At 46.6% G+C, this 11,573-nt stretch overlaps 1 long non-coding RNA gene across 1 annotated transcript; it reads right to left on the reverse strand.

Moving 5' to 3' along the window:
- Positions 1-3,734: 3,734 nt before the first annotated feature.
- Positions 3,735-5,856, reverse strand: LOC311578281. The gene is made up of 2 exons (XR_014772810.1): positions 5,394-5,856; positions 3,735-5,216 (listed from the first exon to the last, which is right to left on the reverse strand). It is a non-coding gene; the product is annotated as an uncharacterized lncRNA (long non-coding RNA).
- Between the last annotated feature and the right edge of the window lie 5,717 nt (positions 5,857-11,573).

The raw sequence follows: 11,573 nt of genomic DNA on the forward strand, positions 1-11,573 counted from the left end.
TGCAGGGGTTGGTTCTCTCTCCTTTGATCACATGGGTCCTGGACATCAAACTCTGGTCATCAGGCTTGGTGGCAGACATTTTACTTGCCCGGCTATCTCACCAGCCCAAAACTTTATACGCACTTTATAGTTTTGTTATTTTGCACTGAGGTCAAACCCAGGGCCTCATGCGTAGTAAGTATGTGCTGTATGCTATATCCCCAGCACTTTCTAAGTGGACAGGTCTGTAGTATTAACTATATCCACACACACTATAAACACACACACACACACACACACACACATATATACACACACACACACTATATATACATACACTATATATAACTGAACTCAATTTTCATGCAAAACTGAAACTCCATCCATCAAATCTGTTTCTGCTCCTAGCCTCTTGGCAACCATCATTTTATCTTGTTTCCATGGTTTTGACTATTTTAAACGTCTAAGTGGATTCACACAGCACTGGTCTTCTTGTGAGTGGCTTATTTCACTTAGCAGAAGGTACTCGAAACTCACCCATGTGCAGCACCAGGGGACTTCCTCTTTTAGAGCTGAATAAAATTCCACTGTATACACTCACATTTTAAGTACGGGGGAGGGGGTTCTTGTAGGTGCACGTGGGTGGGTGGGGGGGCCAGAGTTCAATCTCGGATGTGGGTTCCTCGTTGGGAGCCATCTACCTTGGTTTGTGTTTTGAGATAGGGTCTCTCAGTGGCCTGGAGCTCATTAAGTACACAGGCAAGGCTTGCTGGCCAGAGTGTCTCCAGCATGTCTGTCTGTCCCAGAGCTAAAATTAAAAGGGAGCCATCGTGCCATCTTTTCTATGTGGGGGCTCTGCATGGGAGCTTGGGCTCTCATGCCTGTGAGTCAGGAACTTTCCCAAGTGAGCCATCTCCCCAGACCCTACAATTTGTTTTCTTTCTTTCACTTTTTTTTTTTTTTTTTGGTTTTTCGAGACAGGGTTTCTCTATGTAGCCTTGGCTGTCCTAGACTCGCTTTGTAGACCAGGCTGGCCTCGAACTCACAGCGATCTGCCTGCCTCTGCCTCCCGAGTGCTGGGATTAAAGGCGTGCGCTACCACGCCCAGCTCTTTCTTTCACTTTTATTTAGGTTTGTGTGTGAGTGTGCTTATGTATGAGCACGGGCCAGACACTCCGGAGCTGGAGTTACAGGTGGTTGTGAACAGCCCAGCAGGGGTGCTGGAATGCAACCGCAGCCTGTAGAAGAACAGAAAGTACCCCTAACAGCTGAGCCATCTCTCCAGCCCCACAATTTATACGAAATCCATTCATTCTTCCCTGACATTTGGGGTGGTTGTACATCTTAGTTTGTGAGGAATCCTACATATGGGTGTGCAAACAGTTTGTGGGACCCTGTTTCAATTATCTCAGGTACAAGCCTGAAGTGGGGCTGTTGAATTAAACATCTATTTCATTAGTTGTTTTTTTTTTTTTTTTTTTTGAGACAGGGTTTCTCTAGGTCGCCTTGGGTGTCCTGGAACTCACTCTGTGGTAGACTCAAACTCACAGAGATCTGCCTGCCTCTGCCACCTGAGTCCTGGGATTGCAGGTATGCGCCACCTGTTTTTTTTTTTTTTTTTTTTTTTTTTTTGGTTTTTCGAGACAGGGTCTCTCTGTGTTAGCCTTGGCTGTCCTGGACTCACTTTGTAGACCAGGCTGGCCTCGAACTCACAGCGATCCACCCGCCTCTGCCTCCCGAGTGCTGGGATTAAAGGCATGCGCCACCACGCCCGGCTCACCACCTGTTTTTTTAAATAGGTTGCTGGTCTGAGTTTGAACTGACATGGTACCAAATTGGCACTGACAAAACTACAGAATCAAACATGCTTCCTACTTCCAAGGAGAACTGGCAGGTACAGGAAAGACTCACACTCTTTCCTGTCAACAGAGTAAAGCAGTTCACACTTAGCAGACAGTTCACACCTAGAGCTGTTTTTTTCTTTTTTCTTTCTTTCTTTTTTTATTAATTTATTCAGGTTACATCTAAATTGTTATCCCCTTGCTTGTCTCCTCCCGTACTTCTCTCCCTCCCTCTTTCACCCTCTTCTGCTCCCTTAGGTCTGTGGCAGAAGGGGACCTCTTCCCACACCATATGGTCACAGCCTATCAAGTCTCGTCTCGGTAGCCGTCCTATTCTTCCTCTGAGTGCCACCAGGCCTCCCCATCAAGGGGAAGTGGTCAAATATGGGGCACCAGAGTTCATGCCAGAGTCAGTCCCCACTCTCCACACAGCTGTGGAGAATGTCCTGTCCCTCGGCTAGATTTGAGTAGGGGTTCAATATTTACTGCCTCTATTGTCCTTGGTTGGTGCAGTAGTTTGAACAGACACCCCCTGGGTCCAGATCTGCCTGTCATGATGTTCTTCTTGTAGGTCTCTAGGACCCTCTGGGTCCTTCTATTTCCCCATTCTCCTATACTTCTCTCACCTAGAGTCCCAATAGGAGGTCCCCACATCTATCCCAATCTCCTTGTTAATTGAAGACTTTCATGGGACATCCATGTTGGGCTAGTGTCCAGTTATAAGTGAGTATTTACCATGTGAGTCTTTCTGAGTCTGGGTTAACCACTCATTATGATCATTTCTAGTTCCACCCATTTGCCCACAAATTTCAGGATTTCCTTGTTTTTAATAGCTGAGTAGTATTCCACAGTGTAAATGTACCACAGCTTCATATCCATTCTTCTACTGAGGGACATTTAGGTTGTTTCCAGGTTCTGGCTATTACGAATAAGGCTGCTATGAACATGGTTGAGCAAATGTCCCTGTTGTGTGCTGGGGCACCTTCTGGGTATATTCCAAGGAGTGGACTAGCTAGATCTTGAGGAAGCCCTTAGAGCTGTTTTTTTTTTTTTCTAATTCCTTCCCTGCCTTCTGGGCTACACTTTCAGGATGCATGTCAAAATCAAATAGAGATTTGCACACTTGGTGGCATGTGCTTACAATCCCAACAATTACAAGGTAGGGGCAGGGGGATTACTGCAAAATGGACAGCTTGATCTGCAAAAGGACGACAGCATAAAAGCAGCTTAAAGCTGGGCGTGGTGGTGCATGCGCTTAAAGCCAGCACTCGGGAGGCAGAGGCTGGTGGATCTCTGTGAGTTCAAGGACAGCCTGGTCTACAAAGTGAGTCCAGGACAGCCAAGACTACACAGAGAAACCCTGTCTTGAAAAACAAAATGAAACAAACAAAAAAGGAGGGCTGGAGAGATGGCTTAGAGGTTAAGAGCACTGTCTGCTCTTCCAGAGGTCATGAGTTCAATTCCCAGCAACCACAAATGTTGGGCAGGCACACACGAGGGCAGAATATTGTATACATAATAAATAAGTCTTAAAAAACAAAACAAAACAAAATAAGCCGGGTGTGGTGGCACACACCTTTAATCCCAGCACTCGGGAGGCAGAGGCAGGTGGATTTCTGGGAGTTTGAGGCCAGCCTGGTCTACAAAGTGAGTCCAGGACAGCCAAGGCTACACACAGAAACCCTATCTCAAAAAACCCAAAACAACAACAACAACAACAACAACAACAACAAAAAAAAAACCAAACCAGGCCTGTGGGATGGCTCAGCAGGTAAAGGCACTTTCCCCCAGTATGATGAAGTGCTGTTCCCTGGTCCATGAAAGCATAAGAACAGAACCGAGGCTGACCTTCCAATGTGACGTGGTATATATGCATATCCGTAGACATATACACAACACCTAACCACCTTAAAAAAAAAAACAAATAAATTTAATAAAGATAAACAGAAAAGACAGGTAGGAGAGACGCACGATGGACAAAGTGCTTGTCAGGCAAGTGTGAGGAGTTAGAATCCCCAGCACCCAGGTAAAAACCAAGAGGCCACCCACAGCGGCCCAACCATAATCAGGCATGCACTTCTGACCTTCATGTGTGCTTGCAAGTACACATGTGTACACAGATGTGCATACATCTTTGTGAACATTCACACACAGGCAGGATACACACATATACAAATAAAAAACAAACGAACAAATCCAACACCACCCCACAGTAAGCAGACCACTGAAACCAAAGGTTCTGCCTGGTCCAAATGCTGTAAATCCAGGTCTATTTCAGGAGTCTTGCTTACTTTCACTTCCCAACAGGAATGTGCAGACAGTCTGGACAGCCTGTGCTTACCCTGTCCAAGCCTTCTCAGGAGATGTGGACTTCAGGGACCCCAGGCCTGATGCTGACCTCTTTGTATAGCCTAAGACTTGTCACTGCTCTAAACAGCACCTGGGTACAGAATCTAAGATGGCCACTGCCTGCTGGGTAGAGGTCACAGCTGCAGCATGCCTTCGGAACCACGGGCCGGGCCAGGCCAGAACTGCTCCCTAGTCAGTGTTTTTTAATGTTCCTGGCACAAAGATAACATCTCACTTTCACAAGACTACACATACTAAAAATAAAATATTTGAAAAGCTATCCACTTCTGTATCATTTTCCCCCATGGTCAGGTCCCATTCAGGTCACTGGCCATGCACGGACTCGTTATGCACGGTTGCTTGGTTCTGCCTTGCCTCGGGTTCAGGGCTGCCAGCCTCCCTGGGCCCCCAGGGATAACAGAGCAGATAGAGACACTTGTTTGCCTGAGGTTCAACGAGGGAATCCAGTCAGTTTTTCCTCCAGACACTAGCAGTGGGCTGGCTTCCTAAGGTTTTCTTTCACAGCTCCTTAATCTAGTTTAAAGTTGGCAGAGCGTGTCAAGGACAGGGCAAGGAAATTCTGTCCCATTTCCTCAGGACGGAGGGAGCGGAGGAAATCAACTAGCAATGAGCGCTACCCAGCATCCTCTCCCTTGCTTTCCACTCCTGAGATACCGTTCTGTCCAGGTTGGAGAAATTTCTAGGTAATGATACTGACTCACCTAGGGGTGAGATGATTTTTCCCGTGGGTCTAATCGTGGTCACAACGTCCTGAATCTACACTTCAGGCTCTGAAAACTTAGGCTTAAGGAACTAATTGGAGATGGCACACTGTTCTGTGTACCCTGTGCCTGGCTTCCAAAGTCACTTTGGGTTCGTTCGCTTTAACCCGGATGGACAAGCCTGAGCCCTGGACAAAGTCTTCCCCCCAGGCACCAATCATTCCCAGCTCAGATCCAACTCGCTATGGCACAGTCTGAACCTCTCTCTGCACCGGAGACTGTAAACATCCTCTTCTCCCTCACTAGGGCCGGCATTTCAAAGTACCTTTTCTTTTTTTTTTTTTTTTTTTGGTTTTTCGAGACAGGGTTTCTCTATGTAGCCTTGGCCATCCTGGACTCACTTTGTAGACCAGGCTGGCCTTGAACTCACAGCGATCCGCCTGCCTCTGCCTCCCGAGTGCTGGGATTAAAGGCGCGCGCCACCACGCCCGGCCCAAAGTACCTTTTCTTAAGACTAATTTCTAAAGCCATAATTTAACAATCTGCTAGAGAGAATTTTGGTGGTAGAACAGGCTTATATATTTCTTTGCACGTAGATTACAACATAATTTAAAAGTTCTGGCCTAAGGATGGTGGCACAGCCCTATGAGCCCTTTCTCAGGAGACTGAGGCAGGGGGCTTTCAAGTTTGAAACCAGGCACTGTAGGCAACTGAGTACTCAAAATTAAGTAAATATACATCGATGGGGTGAAAGGCAGTGGTGGAAAATTTGCTATCATGTTTGAGGGCCTGGGTTCAGTCTTTACCAGAAACACACACATAAGGTGTGGGGGGTGGGGAGCTTAGGTCTGTGGGTAAACCTGGAGACAAAATGCAGTCCTGGCACAACTACGGCCTTAACTTCTGTCCTTATCACTAAACCCAAACCACTTATTTTAAAATAAAACCACCATCCATAGACCTGATTCTTCTGATTATAGAGGCCTAAGAAATCTGTTTAACAGATGATGTAATGGCTACATTTGTCAGGGGTGGGGTGGGGGGGCACAACAAAACCAAAGTTGTCCCTCAACGCTTAAGAAAACCCCACCTCAAAGTTGGAGAGATGGCTCAGAGGATAAGAGCACTGGCTGTTCTTCCAAAGGTCCTGAGTTCAATTCCCAGCAACCACATGGTGGCTTATAACCATCTTTAATGAGATCTTGTACCCTCTTCTGGCATGCAGGCCTAGAAGCAGGCAGAATATTGCATAAACAATAAATATTTTTTTTAAAGAAAGGAAAAATCTCACCTCATCTTTTTGTTGTTGTTATTGTTTTTTCAAGCCTGGTTTATAGAGTGAGTTCCAGGGCGGACAGAACTACAGTGAGAAACAAAGCCACAAAGGGAGAGGAAGCCCTGCCTCAGGGCTCTCAAGCCCTCTTGGAAAGAGCAAAGAACACTGGATGAGGCACTGGGCAGCTATCCCACAGGCCTGGATTCTGTCCTCAACTTGCCTACTTCCACATTCTTCCTGCCTGTGTAACAGCTTTCACCTCAGATTGCTAAGAGCCATAAGCATGAAAAGTATAGTACTGGGGGCGAGGGGGACAGCTCAGTGGGTGAAGAGCTTGCTGGGCAAACAGGAGGACTTGTGAGCAGATCCCCAACACTGGATAAGAGCTGGTGTGGACTTGTGAGCAGATCCCCAACGCTGGATAAGAGCTGGTGTGGACTTGTGAGTAGATCCCTAACACTGGACAAGAGCTGGTGTGGACTTGTGTGTAGATCCCTAACACCCTGGATAAGAGCTGGTGTGGACTTGTGAGCAGATCCCTAACACTGGATAAGAGCTGGTGTGGACTTGTGTGTAGATCCCTAACACCCTGGATAAGAGCTGGTGTGGACTTGTGAGCAGATCCCTAACACTGGATAAGAGCTGGTGTGGACTTGTGTGTAGATCCCTAACACTGGATAAGAGCTGGTGTGGACTTGTGAGTAGGTCCCTAACACTGGATAAGAGCTGGTGTGGACTTGTGAGTAGATCTCTAACACTGGATAAAAGCTGGTGTGGACTTGTGAGCAGATCCCTAACACTGGATAAAAGCTGGTGTGGACTTGTGTGTAGATCCCTAACACTGGATAAGAGCTGGTGTGGACTTGTGTGTCAATCCCTAACACTGGATAAGAGCTGGTGTGGACTTGTATGTCAATCCCTAACACTGGATAAGAGCTGGGTGTGGCTGCGCATCTGTAGCCTCAGTGCACAGGGGCAGAGACAGGTGGGTCCTGGGACTCACTGGCCTCCTGCCTGGTCAAAACTCCGATTCCAGGTTCAGTAAGAGACCATGTCACAACCTGGGCGTGGTGCTGCTCACCTTTAACCCCAGCACTCAGGAGGCAGAAGCAAGCAAATTGATGCAAGTTTGAGGCCAGCCTTCCTCCACAAAGGCCAGCCAGGGCTACAGAGAAACTGTCTCGAAAAACAAAAACAAAAGAAAAAAGAAAGACCACGTCACAAAAAATAACAGAGAAGTAACTGAAGACGACACTTGACATGGACCTACAGCTTCTGCAGTCAGGCTCATATCCGTGCACAGGAACATATTGCACGCACGCACGCACGCACAGAGGGGGATATCCTATGTAAACCCTGACACTACCACCTTCTCTAGGTACCAGCAAATCTAGCAAAGACTCACTTTCAAAGCAGAGTCAAGGCTTTAAATGGCTCACAAGTTCATTACCAAATATGGTTGGCTGACTGGTTTAGTCTGTGCCGCAGAGCTCGGGCCCCTGCGTGCAACCAGTTGACTCTCCTGTGTCTGCTCTCTGGGGAACCAAATGTATTGTTGGAGATTAATGCTCCCATCTCCGACTCCCCTTCCAAGGGAGGATTAGACTTCTGCCTCTTCCCACAATGTCTATGAATCGAACGGATCCAAAGATGGGTGACTGTTCCCAGCTCCTGAGCTTAGAGCACGGCTTTGCCTTGCTTTCATGAGGTGACATCTTTCTCCCAGCTCGTGACCTCGAAAAGGACCTTAAGAAAAATTCTTTTTAAAGTTTTTTTGAGGCAGGGTTTCTCTGTGTAACCCTGGCTGTCCTAGACTCGCTTTGTAGACCAGGCTGGCCTCGAACTCATCATGATCCACCTACCTTTGCCTCCTGAGTGCTGGGATTAAAGGTGTGCACCACCATCCCCGCCTCAAGAAATAAATCTTAAAAAAAAAAAAAAAAAGGGACAACACTCCAAAGACCAAGCGCCTTGGGCATAGTGCTTGTCTGCAGCATGGGAAGTTTACATACTATACAGAACAAATGGACAACGGGTGCTCCTTAGCAGTAACACAGGTAATCCCTTAGCTGTTCATGCAACATCCAAACTCCACTCCACATGACTGCATGACAGCAACATTAGATTGATGGCTAACAATTGAAAAAAAAATTGAGACAGGGTTTCTCTGTGTAGCCTTGGCTGTCCTGGACTCACTTTGTAGACCAGGCTGGCCTCAAACTCACAGCGATCCACCTGCCTCTGCCTCTCCAGTGCTGGGATTAAAAGCGTGCACCACCATGCCCAGCATCCCTAACAATTGATTTTTACATTGAAAGTTTTTCTTGGTTTGCTGAGACATAGTTTCTCTGTGTAGCCCTGGCTCTTCTGGAACTTGCTCTGTAGACCAGGCTGGCCTTGAACTCCAACTGCCTCTGCCTGAGCTCTGTGTGAAGCCACCTGGTTACATTTAAATTATCTTAAGAAGATAAAGTCAGGGGCTGGAGAGATGGCTCAGAGGTTAAGAGCACTGACTGCTCTTCCAGAGGTCCTGAGTTCAATTCCCACCAACCACATGGTGGCTCGCAACCATCTATAATGTGATCTGATGGGCACTGTATACATAACAAACAAATCTTAAAAAAAAAAAAAGTAAAGTCCTAGCTATGTTTTCTGGAACCAATACAGGAACTGCACCAACACTTAGTGCCTGAGGTAGAGACTTTACTGGAGAAAACAATTTTTCAAAATAATGGGAGCACATATTAGCCGATACCCAACAAGCCAACCCTGAGAAGCAGAATTTTACCATTTTCTACGGGAGACTGTGGCCTGGAGTGGAGAGCCATTTAAACACCTGGATTTAGAGAGTAACAACGTGTGCTTCTCTGACAACACAGGTGCCTGAATCAAACCCACTTAACACGGTCATTACTAGCAGCGGTGACAGAACGCTAGGGACATCAGCCATAGGGTGTTTCCAAGTCTGTCTGTGGGGCTGGGATGAGTGGCAAGCCGGGGACTCAGCCTAGTGGCTCTCACGCTTGATGTCTGTGCACTATGACCTTCTATTGCATAGAGACTAAGTGGAAATTCTTTCTAAGCTGCACTGTACAGGTGCGGGGGTTTTACTCTGATGAGGCAAGACTTTAAGAGGTCACATGATTGTATAAAGATGCAAGTATTCTAATACTGGAACCTTTCAAGCAAAACGACCAGCCAGGAGGGGGAAAATTAATATATGTCTATAACCCTAGCACTATGGATGAGGAGTTTAAGGTCATCCTTGGCTACAACACAGTCAATCTGAGGCCACAAGATTCACCATAAACCCAAACCCAAACAACCAGCAGTTGTATGTTTAAAAAATAAATAAAGCCAGGTGGTGGTAGCGGCGGCGCACGCCTTTAATCCCAGCACTCAGGAGGCAGAGGCAGGCGGAGCGCTGTGAGTTCGAGGCCAGCCTCGTCTATAAAGCAAGTCAAGGACAGCCAAGACTACACAGAGAAACTCTGTCTCAAAAAACAAAACAAAAAACAAAAAATCCTTTTTTTTAAATCACTGGGAAAGACCTTTGATTTACAAAAGGGCATTAAAGGAGGTAACATATTTGCCCTTTACTGAAAGCTGGCTGGCCTAAAATATATCAGCACCTATACATGTTATTTTTAGAAGCAGACCATCTCTCAAAAAACATATAAATGCATGGACATATAAAAACTGGATGTGTAAATCAGATGTTTAACAGGAGTACGACTGAAGTCCACTCTTGACATAAACGCCTTGGTCTTCCACATCTTTGTAGATGCCCATGACACAAGAACCAAAGCACCTCAATGGCACCGTTAACTTGACCATGCCTTTGAAGATCAGAGATCAGACATAAACTGTTAATGGTTATTTTGGTTTGGGGTTCCATACCCAAACCTGGAGATTGAGTCCAGGGCCTCATGAATGCCAGGCAAAAACATTTCATCTCTGAGATGGAACTCCAGTCCAAGTATTTGGTGGTTTTTCCGGACAGGGTTTCTCTGTGTAGCCCTGGCTGTCCTGGAACTCACTCTCTATACCAGGCTGGCCTTGAGTTCAGAGATCTGCTTGCCTCTGCCTCCCAAGTGCTGGAGTTAAAGGACCATGCCTGGTCCTACGACTATTTTGTTTTTATTTTTTTGAGACAGGGTTTCTCTGCGTAGCCTTGGCTGTCCTAGACTCCCACTGTAGACCAGGCTGGCCTGGAACTCACAACGATCCACCTGCCTCTGTCACCTGAGTGCTGGGATTAAAGGCGTGCGCCACCACTGCCCGGCAGTCCTATGACTTTTTAAAATCAATTTTTCTTAACCGTTTCTTGTTATTTATGTATATTTGCATATTTTGCCTACATGCATGCCTGTGCACCTCATGTGTGCTATCTGCTGAGGCTAGAGGAGGCCGTCAGATCCCCTGGAACGGAAGTTAGTCAGCTGTTAGCTGTCGTATGTATGGGTACTGGGATTTGAACCTGTCCTCTGGAAGAGTAGCCAGTACTCTTAACTGTGGATCCTTCTTTCCCTTAATGTAGGTCCATAAAATGTCATGAGGGGTAAATGTCGTATTTTGCAAAAGTCTATGTTCAAAATCTGGAAGAAATATGCTAAGAAGGCATCGGGAGTTGGGAAATCCTTGTCATGATTAAAACTTTAGCAAGAGCAAGGGTAAAAATAAACTTTATAGTGTATGTGCATAAGGAGGTGACCTAGAATAACTTTTTTTCTTCTTTTGGTTTTTCAAGACAGGGTTTCTCTGTGCAACCACCTTGGCTGTCCTAGACTCAAATTAGTAGACCAGGCTGGCCTCGAACTCACAGCGATCCTCCTGCCTCTGCCTCTCGAGCGCTAGGATTACAGGCGTGCGCCACCACACCCGGCTAGAATAACTTTCTATAGGCTTTGAGAAGCTGAAGAGTCAGCTAGAGGGGAAAAAAAAATTCTCATAATGGGTCAAGATGAAGCATTGTGGGCACTGTTTGAAACCAATGGATGCTCCTGGCACCAAATGCCTTTGCCTGGTTTCCTGGCTTTTCTGCTTGACTCCTTCTCTCATCACTGATTCCCAATCCTTCTGCTGTCAGCCACTCTGCTCTCCCTTAGGCTCTGGAGAGATGTCTGGAGTGTATGTGCATTTTCTGTCCTTCAACTGAGAACTCTGAATGCACTAGCAACGCAAGAACTGAGAGATTTTTGGTTTTCATTTTTCAAGACAGGGTTTCTCTGTATCACCCTGACTGTCCTGGACTCGCTTTGTAGACCAGGCTGGCCTGGAACTCACGGCGATCCACCTGCCTCTGTGTCCCTGCGAGTGCTGGGATTACAGGTGTGTGCCACCACGCCCGGCTCAAACTGGGGGTTATTTTAGCTAGACTTATGTGGTTAAAATCCTGCCAGTCTT

Source organism: Acomys minous (genome assembly GCF_964271855.1).
Source record: "Acomys minous genome assembly, chromosome: 12".
Classification (NCBI taxonomy): domain Eukaryota; kingdom Metazoa; phylum Chordata; class Mammalia; order Rodentia; family Muridae; genus Acomys; species Acomys minous.